Source organism: Bos mutus, chromosome 4, assembly GCF_027580195.1.
Source record: "Bos mutus isolate GX-2022 chromosome 4, NWIPB_WYAK_1.1, whole genome shotgun sequence".
Lineage (NCBI taxonomy): Eukaryota > Metazoa > Chordata > Mammalia > Artiodactyla > Bovidae > Bos > Bos mutus.
The window spans coordinates 95,214,028-95,225,058 of NC_091620.1; the positions used below are offsets into that span (position 1 = coordinate 95,214,028).

The window sequence follows — 11,031 nt, forward strand, 5'->3', positions numbered from 1 at the left end:
CCATCACCTTCTCCGACTCCTCCTCTAGTGAACCTTTTAATTTTAGACTTTCTTCAGACTCAACTGTATACCACCTCCTGTTTGTGTGTTCTCCCTGCAGCTTCTATGTATTTGGAAAAATATTTACATACCAGTGACATCTAAATTTGATCCTGAACCTAAACTTCTCTTCAGATCTCTGGACATATGTAGACAACTATTTACTCATAATCCCCACTTAGATATCTAGTAGGCATCTATGTTACATATTTTATATATTCTATATTTAATATACTTTATTATATATTCTTCTTATCTCCTTTGTCTTTACATAATTGATGCTTTTGAACTGTGGTGTTGGAGAAGACTCTTGAGAGTCCCTTGGACTGCAAGGAGGTCCATCCAGTTCATCCTAAAGGAAATCAGTCCTGAATATTCATTGGAAGGACTGATGCTGAAGCTGAAACTCCAATACTTTGTACACTTGATGTGAAGAACTGACTCATTTGAAAGACCCTGATGCTGAGAAAGATTGAAGGTGGGAAGAGAAGGGGACAACAGAGGATGAGATAGTTGGATGGCATCACCAAATCAATGGACATGAGTTTGAGTAAACTCTGGGAGTTAGTGATGGGGTCGCAAAGAGTGGGACATGACTGATCAACTGAACTGAATTGAATATCTAATATATAAATAATTATTGGATTTGGTTCTTCCTCCAGAATGTCTCAACTAGGTCCATATTTCCTTATCTTGACACCAGCTCTATAATCCAAAAGAATCACCATGCTTACCAGAATGACTCTAAGAGCCTTCTGTTAACCTTCTAAGTTTCACTCTCTCTGTTCTTGCAGTTTATTCTCAATTCTGTGGCTGGAGTGATTATTTTAAATGCAAATCTCATCTTTATACTACTTAAATCAATTAACAGCTTACTGTAATATGATAAAATTCAAAACCTTGGTGTTCCTTGCAAGGCTTTGCATAACTTTTTATTTTTCAGCCTCATCTCATAACTCCCTACCTGATATTTAATGTATTTCTCCAAACTCATCCTCAGTGCTCATCTCACTGAAGTGCTCTCTACCCATGACTAAAAGACTGTTTGTCATGGCCATCACCATGGACATCAGTTGTCGCTTTATTAGAAGTGCAGCATCTCGGCACATAGAGAGCAATTTAATGTGGAGGTCGAAGAGTCAGAGATGACGTCTAGATTTTTTACTTGAACAAGCAGATCTACATCATTTTCTCTCTTCACGTGTACTTAAATCTGAGATTTCCCACATAGATGAAACTTCTTTAGAAAAGCCTCCTTTGATCCCCTGATAGAGTGCTTCTCACATTACAGCAGCATCAGAATCATCTGGAGGGCTTAGTAAATCACAAATGCCTGGATCCCACCCCTAGAGTCTTTTACTCAGTAAGGCTGGTATGAAAGGCTGAAATCCATGTTTCCAGCAAGTCCCCAGGTGCTGTCATGCTGCAGGTCCAGGGGCCACACTTTAAGAAGCCTTGCTCTGCTGAGAAGTTCGCAGTCTTAGCTGCATGGTAGGAATACCTGGTGGATGGGGAGGGAGGAGGGAGGAGGGAGGAGGGTTCAGGATGGGGAACACATGTATACCTGTGGCAGATTCATTTCTATATTTGGCAAAACTAATACAATTATGTAAAGTTTAAAAATAAAATAAAATAAAAAAATAAAAAAATAAAATAAAAATAAAAACACTGATTCTTGTACCACATCCTAAGTTAGTTAGATAAGCATTTCTGGAACCTTGCTATGGGTCCTGAACTTTAGGTGGCAAGCGATAGCTTCTTCAGATACTTGGGGGACCTGTAATAACACCCTGATCTCTGATTACTAATATCTTAAGATAAAACACTTTAAGTTTTTCTTGTCTGTTATTTCTGCTGAAAGTTAAACTCCCTGTTTGTTGTTGTAAATTTACAATTTGGAAATGTCCTTCACATTCTAATTGATCCAGTAAAATGTTAAATTTTTGTATGTTGTAGTTAATATAGAGACTTAGCATATTTCAGTGGGATGGAGGGTGGGTTTCTAGAGGATTGGTCTGCAACGTCACTGTTTTAAATGCCATGCTGAGAAGTTTGAAGTTAAAAAATAAAATTTCAGTAGAAACATAAGAGGGAAGAGTTGTTATGAATTTTCATAATGAGTGGATTTAAAGTAAATAATCTTTCAATCCAGATTAAGAAAAAAACCAGTGGAGATAGAAAAGGGTAACATTAGGATGTTTGTAACCTCAGAATTATTCTATTTTGGATACTCTGATACAGTCTTCATATTGAACCGCATTTTCTAGACCTCAAGAATTATTTTTCTTCTGTTGACAAGTTTCTCTTCAGATAGGAAAATACAATTGTCAATATGTTATACTTAGATTTGTAAACTACCTATTAATAGAGGGGATTGCTCCAGGTGTGTTGGTTGAACAAATGACTTTTTACCCTTTATTATTTTGACCTTGGGAGGAGTATATTTTGCTTTGGGTCTTCATAATATGCAGGTTTTATGTGGAAGCTAGTGACTGGGAACGGTTAAGAATTAATGTAGAAAGTTGTCAATGAAAGGAGTAGATGAATGGTAATGGACTGATTGGAGTTATTGAAGCCACTAAAATAAAGGAAAAATGAGAGATGCATGGATAGGGCTTGCTTCAGCAGCACATATAGTAAAATTGGAATGATGCAGTGAAGACCAGCATGGCCCTTGTTCAAGAATGACAAGCAAATTCGTGAAGTGTTCCATATTAAAAAAAATGATTGGACAAAAATATTGGAACTGAGTACATTCAGCTATGTCTAATATATCTCTTTAAGCATTTGCTTTTCATGAACTTCTCTTTGAAGATACACGATAAACTATTTATGATACAAATTAAGATAATCACATATATTTTCAGTATTTGTTTGATTTTAAAGTGCTTCATGTATATAAACCAAGAAGAGTGTTTTCTTATGTGGATATTATTCAGTACATACTATTATATGATCATATAATTACATTAACCTGACTCCAGTGTGTTCAGAATAAATCTCATTAATACAAGAATAGCAGTTAAATATATGTACACATATTTCCTGTGTTTAAAAAGTTAAGGATGCAAAAATAAATTATTAGGTAGAAATTTACATTTGAGCAGTAATTCACCTAGAAACAAGTGGAATGACAGAAACATAAATTAAAAGACTCATAAGAGAACAGTTTTGTTTTTGTAAAGGAATTTGTTTTACAAGCAAAGTGACAAATGGCTTAAAACAATATTCTTGTTGCTAGGCTCTTAGATACCTAAACAGACCTTATACTTTTTAGGTTTAAGTATAACAAACTGAAACATTATAAAGATGCTTAGTAAAAATAAAAAGATGACTCACTACAAAAATTAGAATTTTGCTTTTCTACTAGTTCTTGAAACTGTATACAACAGATAATTCTTTCTTCAGATTTTCTGCCTTTTTTTGTTAATCACTTGTCTTAACAACAGTCTCACTATGTGAATTTTTTTTTATTTTTAAAAAAATACAATATTATTTAAATATTCTCTTAGGTTGTAACTTGTTATTTCTTGCATGTTAGAAACAAACTATTTTATTTGGAAACATTTTTCCACTATTTCTGTCTGATGAAAAATATAAAGTGGCTAGTTTTGATGAATCAATCCAGTATAACAACGATAGATTAAGAAACTTGATTCAAATGTTAGAAGAATCTTGCCAAGTGGTATAGATACAGTATTGAGAAAGGAATTTCAAAAGACAGAGTAATTTTCTTTTTCTTTTTTTTTTTTTTTTTTATTACTCATTGGCTATGTGATTGTGGGCAGGTCATGTCTCCTTCTGAAATTTTTCAACTTGCCCCACTTTCATGATGACATAGATTCCTTGGGTGCAAGACAGTCAGAAACTTTGAGGTCCTGATATTTGTGTTTATGTGTATGCATATAGTTTTGTTTTGTTTTAATTTAAATTTATTATGCATATAGTTTTGAAGTGGGCGTTGAGGATGCTGTCATTGAGCTCTATCACATTAAAAAGATACAGAATCAACTACAACCTATGAAGTGTAGATTTAAATTTCTTTTAATTTATATATTTTTGAATTTTATTTGTTTATTTTGGCTGTGCTGAGTATCTGCTGCTGCCAGGGCTTTTCTCTATTGGTGGTGAGCGGGCGGCTGCTCTCTAGTTGCAGTACACAGGCTTCAGTGTACTTTTGAATTCACTTCAGTGAATTCAGTGGCTTCTTTTGTAGCAGAACATGGGGCTCTAGGGTGTGTGGGCTTCAGTCGTGGCTTCTGGGCTCTAGAGCACAGGCTCAATGGTTGTGGCACACGGGGCTATTTTTCCATGGCATGTGGGATCTTCCCAGACCAGTGATTGAAGCATTGGCAGGTAGGTTCCTTACCACTGAGCCATGAGGGAAGCCCGAATTTTTGTTTTTATGCAGCATGTCTGTGTGTTTTAAGGGGAGTGAAATCAGTTTAAACCAAAGATTACCATGATTAAAATAGAAATATATTAAGAAAAGAGTGTAAAAGCAAGTGGAGTCTGGCCTAAAGAAAAATGTGATAGAAAACAGACGGTGTATTGATTTTTCTCTGCAAGAATTGGTGCATGATTTTTTTTTTTTCCTGAAAACTTTCTGTCAAAAGTCAAGCTTAAATTCTACTGGAGGTGATGAGCAGATCATGAAAATCCAAAAGCACACACAAAAAGAACTTAATAAACAAATACTTAAAAAAATATATATGTTTATTCTTTTGGCTGCATCAGGTCTAAGCTGCAGCGTGTGGGATCTTTTGTTGCAGCTCGCAGGCTCTTCTGCGTAGGCTTCTCTGGTTATGGTGTACAGGCTCCAGAGCCCATGTGCTCTCCAGCTGTGGAGTGTGGGCTCAGTTGTTGTTTAGTGGCTCAGTCCTCGCCTGCTCTTTGCGACCCCATGGACTGCAGCATGCCAGGCTTCCCTGTCCATCACCATCTCTTAGAGCTTGCTCAAACTCATGTCCTTTGAATCAGTGATGCCATCCAATGATCTCATCCTCTGTCATCCCCTTTTCCTCCTGCCTTCAATCTTTCCAAGCATCAGGGTCTTTTCCAATGAGTTGGCTCTTCGCATCAGGTGGCCGAAGTATTAGAGCTTCAGCATCAGTCCTTCCAGTGAAAATTCAGGGTTGATTTCCTTTAGGATTGACTGGTTTGATCTCCTTGCAGTCCAAGGGCCTCTCAAGAGTCTTCTACAGAACCACAGTTCAAAAGCATCAATTCTTAGACACTCAGCCTTCTTTATGGTCCAACTCTTACATGCGTACATGACTACTGAGAAACCACAACTTGGACTAAATGGACATTTGTCGGCAGTGTAATGTCTCTGCTTTTTAATATGCGGTTTAGTTTTGTCATAGCTTTTCTTCCAAGCAGTAAGTGTCTTTTAATTTCATGGCTGAAGTCACCATCTGCAGGGATTTTGGAGCCCCTCAAAATAATGTCTGTCACTGTTTCCATTGTTTCCCCTTCTATTTGCCATGGAGTGATGGGACTGGATGCCATGATCTTAGTTTTTTGAATGTTGAGTTTTAAACCAGCTTTTTCACTCTCCTCTTTCTCCTTCATCAAGAGGCTGTTTAGTTCCTCTTTGCTTTCTGCCATAAGGGTGGTGTCATCTGCATATCTGAGATTATTGATGTTTCTCCCGGGAGTCTTGATTCCAGCTTGTGCTTCATGCAGCCTGGCATTTCACATAATGTACTCTGCATATAAGTTAAATAAGCAGGGTGACAATATACAGCCTTGATTTACTCCTTTCCCAATTTGAAATCAATCTGTTGTTCCATGTCTGGTTCTAACTGTTGCTTCCTGACCCGCATACAGATTTCTCAGGAGGCAGGTTAGGTGGTCTGGTATTCCTATCGCTTGAAGAATTTTCCAGTTTGTTGTGACCCACACAGTCAAAGGCCTTAGCATAGTCAATGAAGCAGAAGTAGATGTTTTCTTGGAATTCTCTTGTTTTTTATATGACCCAGTGGATATTGGCAATGTGACCTCTGATTCCTTTGCCTTTTCTAAGTCCAGCTTGAACATCTGGAAGTTCTGAGTTCATGTTCTGTTGAAGCCCTTGGAGAGTTTTGAGCATTACTTTGCTAGCATGTGAAATGGGTGCAGTTGTGTGGTAGTTTGAACATTCTTTGGCACTGGCTTTCTTTGAGATCGGAATGAAAACTGACCTTTTCCAGTCCTGTGGCCACTGCTGAATTGTCTAAATTTGCTGATATATTGAGTACAGCACTTTAACAGCATCATCTTTTAGGATTTGAAATAGCTGAGCTGGAATTCCATCACCTCCGCTAGCTCAGTAGTTTCCCCAAAGCATGTGGGATCCTAGTTCCCATACCAGGGATTAAACTGGTTTCCCCTATATTGGAAGGCAGATTCTTAACCACTATATCACCAGGGAAGTCTCCCCATAACAAATAATTTTAAAATTTTATTCCACATCAAATTGTGGCATGAATATCCCATTAAAAACAAAATCCAGAAGAATAACTTTAAACTCATTATAAATTCCCCCCCAAATTTTATCATCAGCAGTTATTGCTTAGTGCATCTCTTCACAAGTATCACAGATTTCTTCTTTAATTAGCTAATTGCAACATCCAAAAAGTTCTAATGCAAACTGTTGTGGTTAAGTGGGTCCAAATAATGCTGGGTTCCTGAATCTACCATTTACAAATCTTGTAATAGATAAGCTAGTGAGTCTCTATTTTTCCCAATCCTCCCTTGTACAGAATATTGGCATTAGTATGTAGAGTTATTCTGAGGTTTGAATGCAATTCCTCATGTAAAGTATGTGAAACATTGGGATAATAAAGCACAACACTAATGAATTTATTAGGTCATTCAATGAAATCTAATTGTCTAGATGCCATTGACAATGAGCCTGAATTTATTTAACAATGACCCCCAGAAAAACCCTACTACAGTGATAAAGTGACCTTTGATGGGCACATTTCTTGACAGAAGGAGGGACAGTCTTTGTAGGGTAATAGCTTAAGAGTAATTCACAGTTAAAGAGAAATCAAATAACACTGTGAAGGAAAGAATTGTGGAGACCAAGAGAGGAGTGAAATGCACTTGATAATAGTAAACTGTAGTAATTAGTAGACATTGATTTGCATATTTATTCACTTTATTTTAATGTACCTGTTTAACTGTAAGTTAATTTTAGCAATAGCTGTGTTTAACAATTGAATCAGCAGAGTTTTGAAAATTCAGTAGTATAGTTGACTCTCATGAGTTGGTACAATTGCCTTTTGCAAACCACTGAGGGACACTGATTGTGAAAATGCATGAGTGATACTTACACATGTGCTTTGTTATCTCAAAACAGGCATTACAATCAAAGGTCTATTCACCAAATATCTGGCCAAAAATATCTGTATATAATCACACTATCTAGAAACCAGAGTCTAAGACTCATCTTCATCATTCCCTAACAATAAAAATAATGTGGATAATTTCTCTGGATTATGCGTTCATACATTCCCTGAACAGAAAATGTGTCTATAAGATAACCATCTAGTTGTAATCATTGTTATCTATTGTAGGCTACACTTGATTTATTATGATAATCCGAATTTTTTGTGTGTGGGGTTTTATTTTCCTATGACATTATGTATAGCATTAGATTCAGAAAATAAATTCATTGATGTGTATAAACATGATTTTTTTCCATTCTAAAACTAAGACCTCATTAACTTTGATAACATCTATTTTCATCCTTCTAAAAACAATGTTACAATACAACAGAAAATGACCTTTCATTATATCTCAAGTGAAGGAATCTGTACATATTTTTTTTAAACTTCTCTATATTATATACAAAAATAAAGAAAATAAACTTACACTTTTTTCAATAAGTCAGTTGGTTATCCAGTAAATATTTAATGAGCAGTTACAGTGTGCTTGTTAAATTATTCCAGGTATGAATAAAATAGAGCACATCTTTGTATTAATTTCAGGGCTTGTCCTTCATTTCATGTTGATTCATTTACGTTTGTTCTTTGGTAAGAAGAGGATTGTAAGTGAAATGGAGAAGGTATTTTAAAGTGATGAAGGAAGGACCTTAGGAAAGATAACGTTTGAGTTGTTGCTGAAGTAAAATAAGAACCTCTGTCATGCACATATCTAGGAGCGAGACTCTGGAAGAGAATTCCAGGCAGAGAGAGTGGAAAGTGCCAAAGCCCTGAGGCAGAAGCTTGTTTGGAGAATTCAAAGGACAGAGGGAAGTGAAGAAATCTGCATGTGTGCCCAAGTCGCTTCAGTCATGTCTGACTCTTTGCAACCCCATGGACTACAACTCACCAGGCTTCTCTGACCATGAGATTCTCTAGCCAAAAATACTGGATTGGGTTATCATGCCCTCCTCCAGGAGATCTTCATGACCCAGGGATCGAACCAGAGTCTCATGCATCTCCTTCATTGGCAGACAGGCTCTTTACCACTAGCGCCACCTGGAAAGCAAGCTGGAGCAGAGTATATTGAGGAGAACAGTAAATGAAAGAGATAACAGAATCACAGACTGAATCAATAATTGCTAAGCCCTGTTAGGATATATCACAATATGAAAACAAAAACAGGACAGGGAGGCCTGGCGTGCTGCGATTCATGGGGTCGCAAAGAGTCGGACACGACTGAGCAACTGAACTGAACTGAACTGAAAACAAAAACAGGGAAATTATGACCCCTAATTGTCCCTTTATAAAAAATATATATGAGAAATAACTTTCAAATAAAGTTGTTATTATTAATAATATAATAATACAAGTGAACAGGAATGAACATAGTGTTATTCCTGTTAAGTTAACCTGCATTTCCATCTTCTGTGTACATTTTTGTTATAATAACCTTTATTTGGAGAAATTTGCTTCATTAATTCATTTATTTACTGAGTATTAATATGCATTATTTTAGTGTCAGGCTCTTTTTTAAGAGTAAGAAATAAGAAGTGTAATGAAAAATTTCCTTTTCTCAATGTTTTTTACACTCTATATTCAATTTTATACTTGAAAATATTATAAAGACATTTTTATATTCACTCACTATTCTAGGTCTCTAACACACTTTTGATTCATTATTTTATATGCAATTCTTTTAAAATACTATGTCTAAAACTTTAGAACTTGCATGATTATAGTAGATACTTCAACATATGTGGTTGAAATTATAATAGACTTATTTAAATATTGCTTATCTGTAGTTTAGAACATTATTATGAATAAAACTCGAAGTTCAGCTGTAGGAATATTTCCATGTAAAACAACCTGAAGATAGTACGCCATGCACTCATTTGGGATGCTTTGAGCTGCAAGTAATAGAAATCTCTCCTCAAAGTGTCTTAAACAGTAGGAATATTCATTAATTTATTTTTATCCCGAACTAGAAGCGAGAGTTAGGCAATTCTAGGCAATTTAAAGGCTCAACAAGTCTTTTACTCTTTTTCTCTGATGGCCTAAGGATTGTTTTTGTTCCTCTATGTATCCTGTCTTTGCCCAATCTAAGAGAGAAGCAACTCTCAATGCATGTTTCACCTCCTCATGCCTCTTTCTCTTTTGAATTGATACGAAAACCTCCATCAGGTCTCAGCAGAAATTAGTCACTGGCACAGGAGGACAGAGTTCCTCATTTTGGACATCCTTGATTCAGAATCTTTTTTTTTTTTTAATTAATTTTATTTTATTTAACTTTACAATATTGTATTGGTTTTGCCATATATCAAAATGAATCTGCCACAGGTATACATGTGGGGACAAAGGCTCATTTTACCTAAACAAATTATTTGTCTAATGTAATTTTTAAAAAATAAATCTATGATTCTGTTAAGAAGGAAGGTAAGATTGGGGAAAATTGCTATTGAGTGGGCAAACAGTATCCGTCACTTTATGTTCCTCAGTTTATTTGAACTGATAAATCTTTCATGCAATAGCAAAGATAAATCTGTGAACTAGATTAACGTAAATGAGTACAGCTCCAAAGAAACTATTACTAATTGGATTCTAAAATTGACTGTTACTTAAGTTGAGTTGGAAGTAGTAATTTAGTAAATTGTGAAATTATATCTTGTTAAATCTATACTGCTTCTAAGCATCCACTCTGTTAATTTTTATCCAAACTGTTTAGTATAATTTTTGTATCTTTACATTATAACCAATTTCTAAAATCTAGTATTATTTTTCAAATCTTATGTAATCATTATTTTAAGTGATTAGGAATTGACCTTTCTAGCTAGTTAGTCACTTCCAGAGGATTTTTCAGAATGAGTGACAAGAAACTTAAATTAGTACTGGACATTATTCACCAATATTTCAATCATTATTATTAATTACCTGAGAACCACCTCAAGGATTTTTGTAAACTATCAGCTATCTCCATGAACAATGTATACATGTATGAATTATGTACATGTTTTCCGCAGTGAACACTCTCTATAAAATCCATTTAAGCACCCCTTAATTCTACAAGCCTCAGGGATTTCCCAGGTGGTGCAGTGGTAAGGAATCTGCAGGAGACCTGTGCTCGATCCCTGAGTCAGGAACATCCTCCGGAGGAGGAAGTGGCAACCCACTCTAGTATTCTTACCTGGAAATTTGCATGGACAGAGGAGCCTGACGGTCTACAGCCCATGGGATTGCAAAGAATTGGACATGACTGAGCGACTGAACACACACACACACACAAGATAGGAATTCTGATTTAAATTACTATTTTAAAAATCATCTTTTATAAAAAAAAAATCATCCATTAAAATCACACATTGAATTCTTTTATGGATAAGACAGTCTCTTCATAAATCCTCTTCCATACAATCTCCAATTAAGATTCCTATTCATTATATAAGACACTACTGATTTAATAATTTTTTATATGTGCTTGAACAGATGCAGTTCTTATGATAATATCAGCTCTTTTGGTAATCATTCCTACTGTCTATGGTCTATTGAAGTTAGTTGACCTTTGCTCTGAGCAAGACTAAGT

The 11,031-nt window shown here is 35.6% G+C and overlaps 1 non-coding gene across 1 annotated transcript; it reads left to right on the forward strand.

Moving 5' to 3' along the window:
* Nucleotides 1-2,655: 2,655 nt before the first annotated feature.
* Nucleotides 2,656-2,758, forward strand: LOC138987713 (U6 spliceosomal RNA). The gene has a single exon (XR_011464092.1). It is a non-coding gene; the product is annotated as a U6 spliceosomal RNA (small nuclear RNA).
* Nucleotides 2,759-11,031: the final 8,273 nt, after the last annotated feature.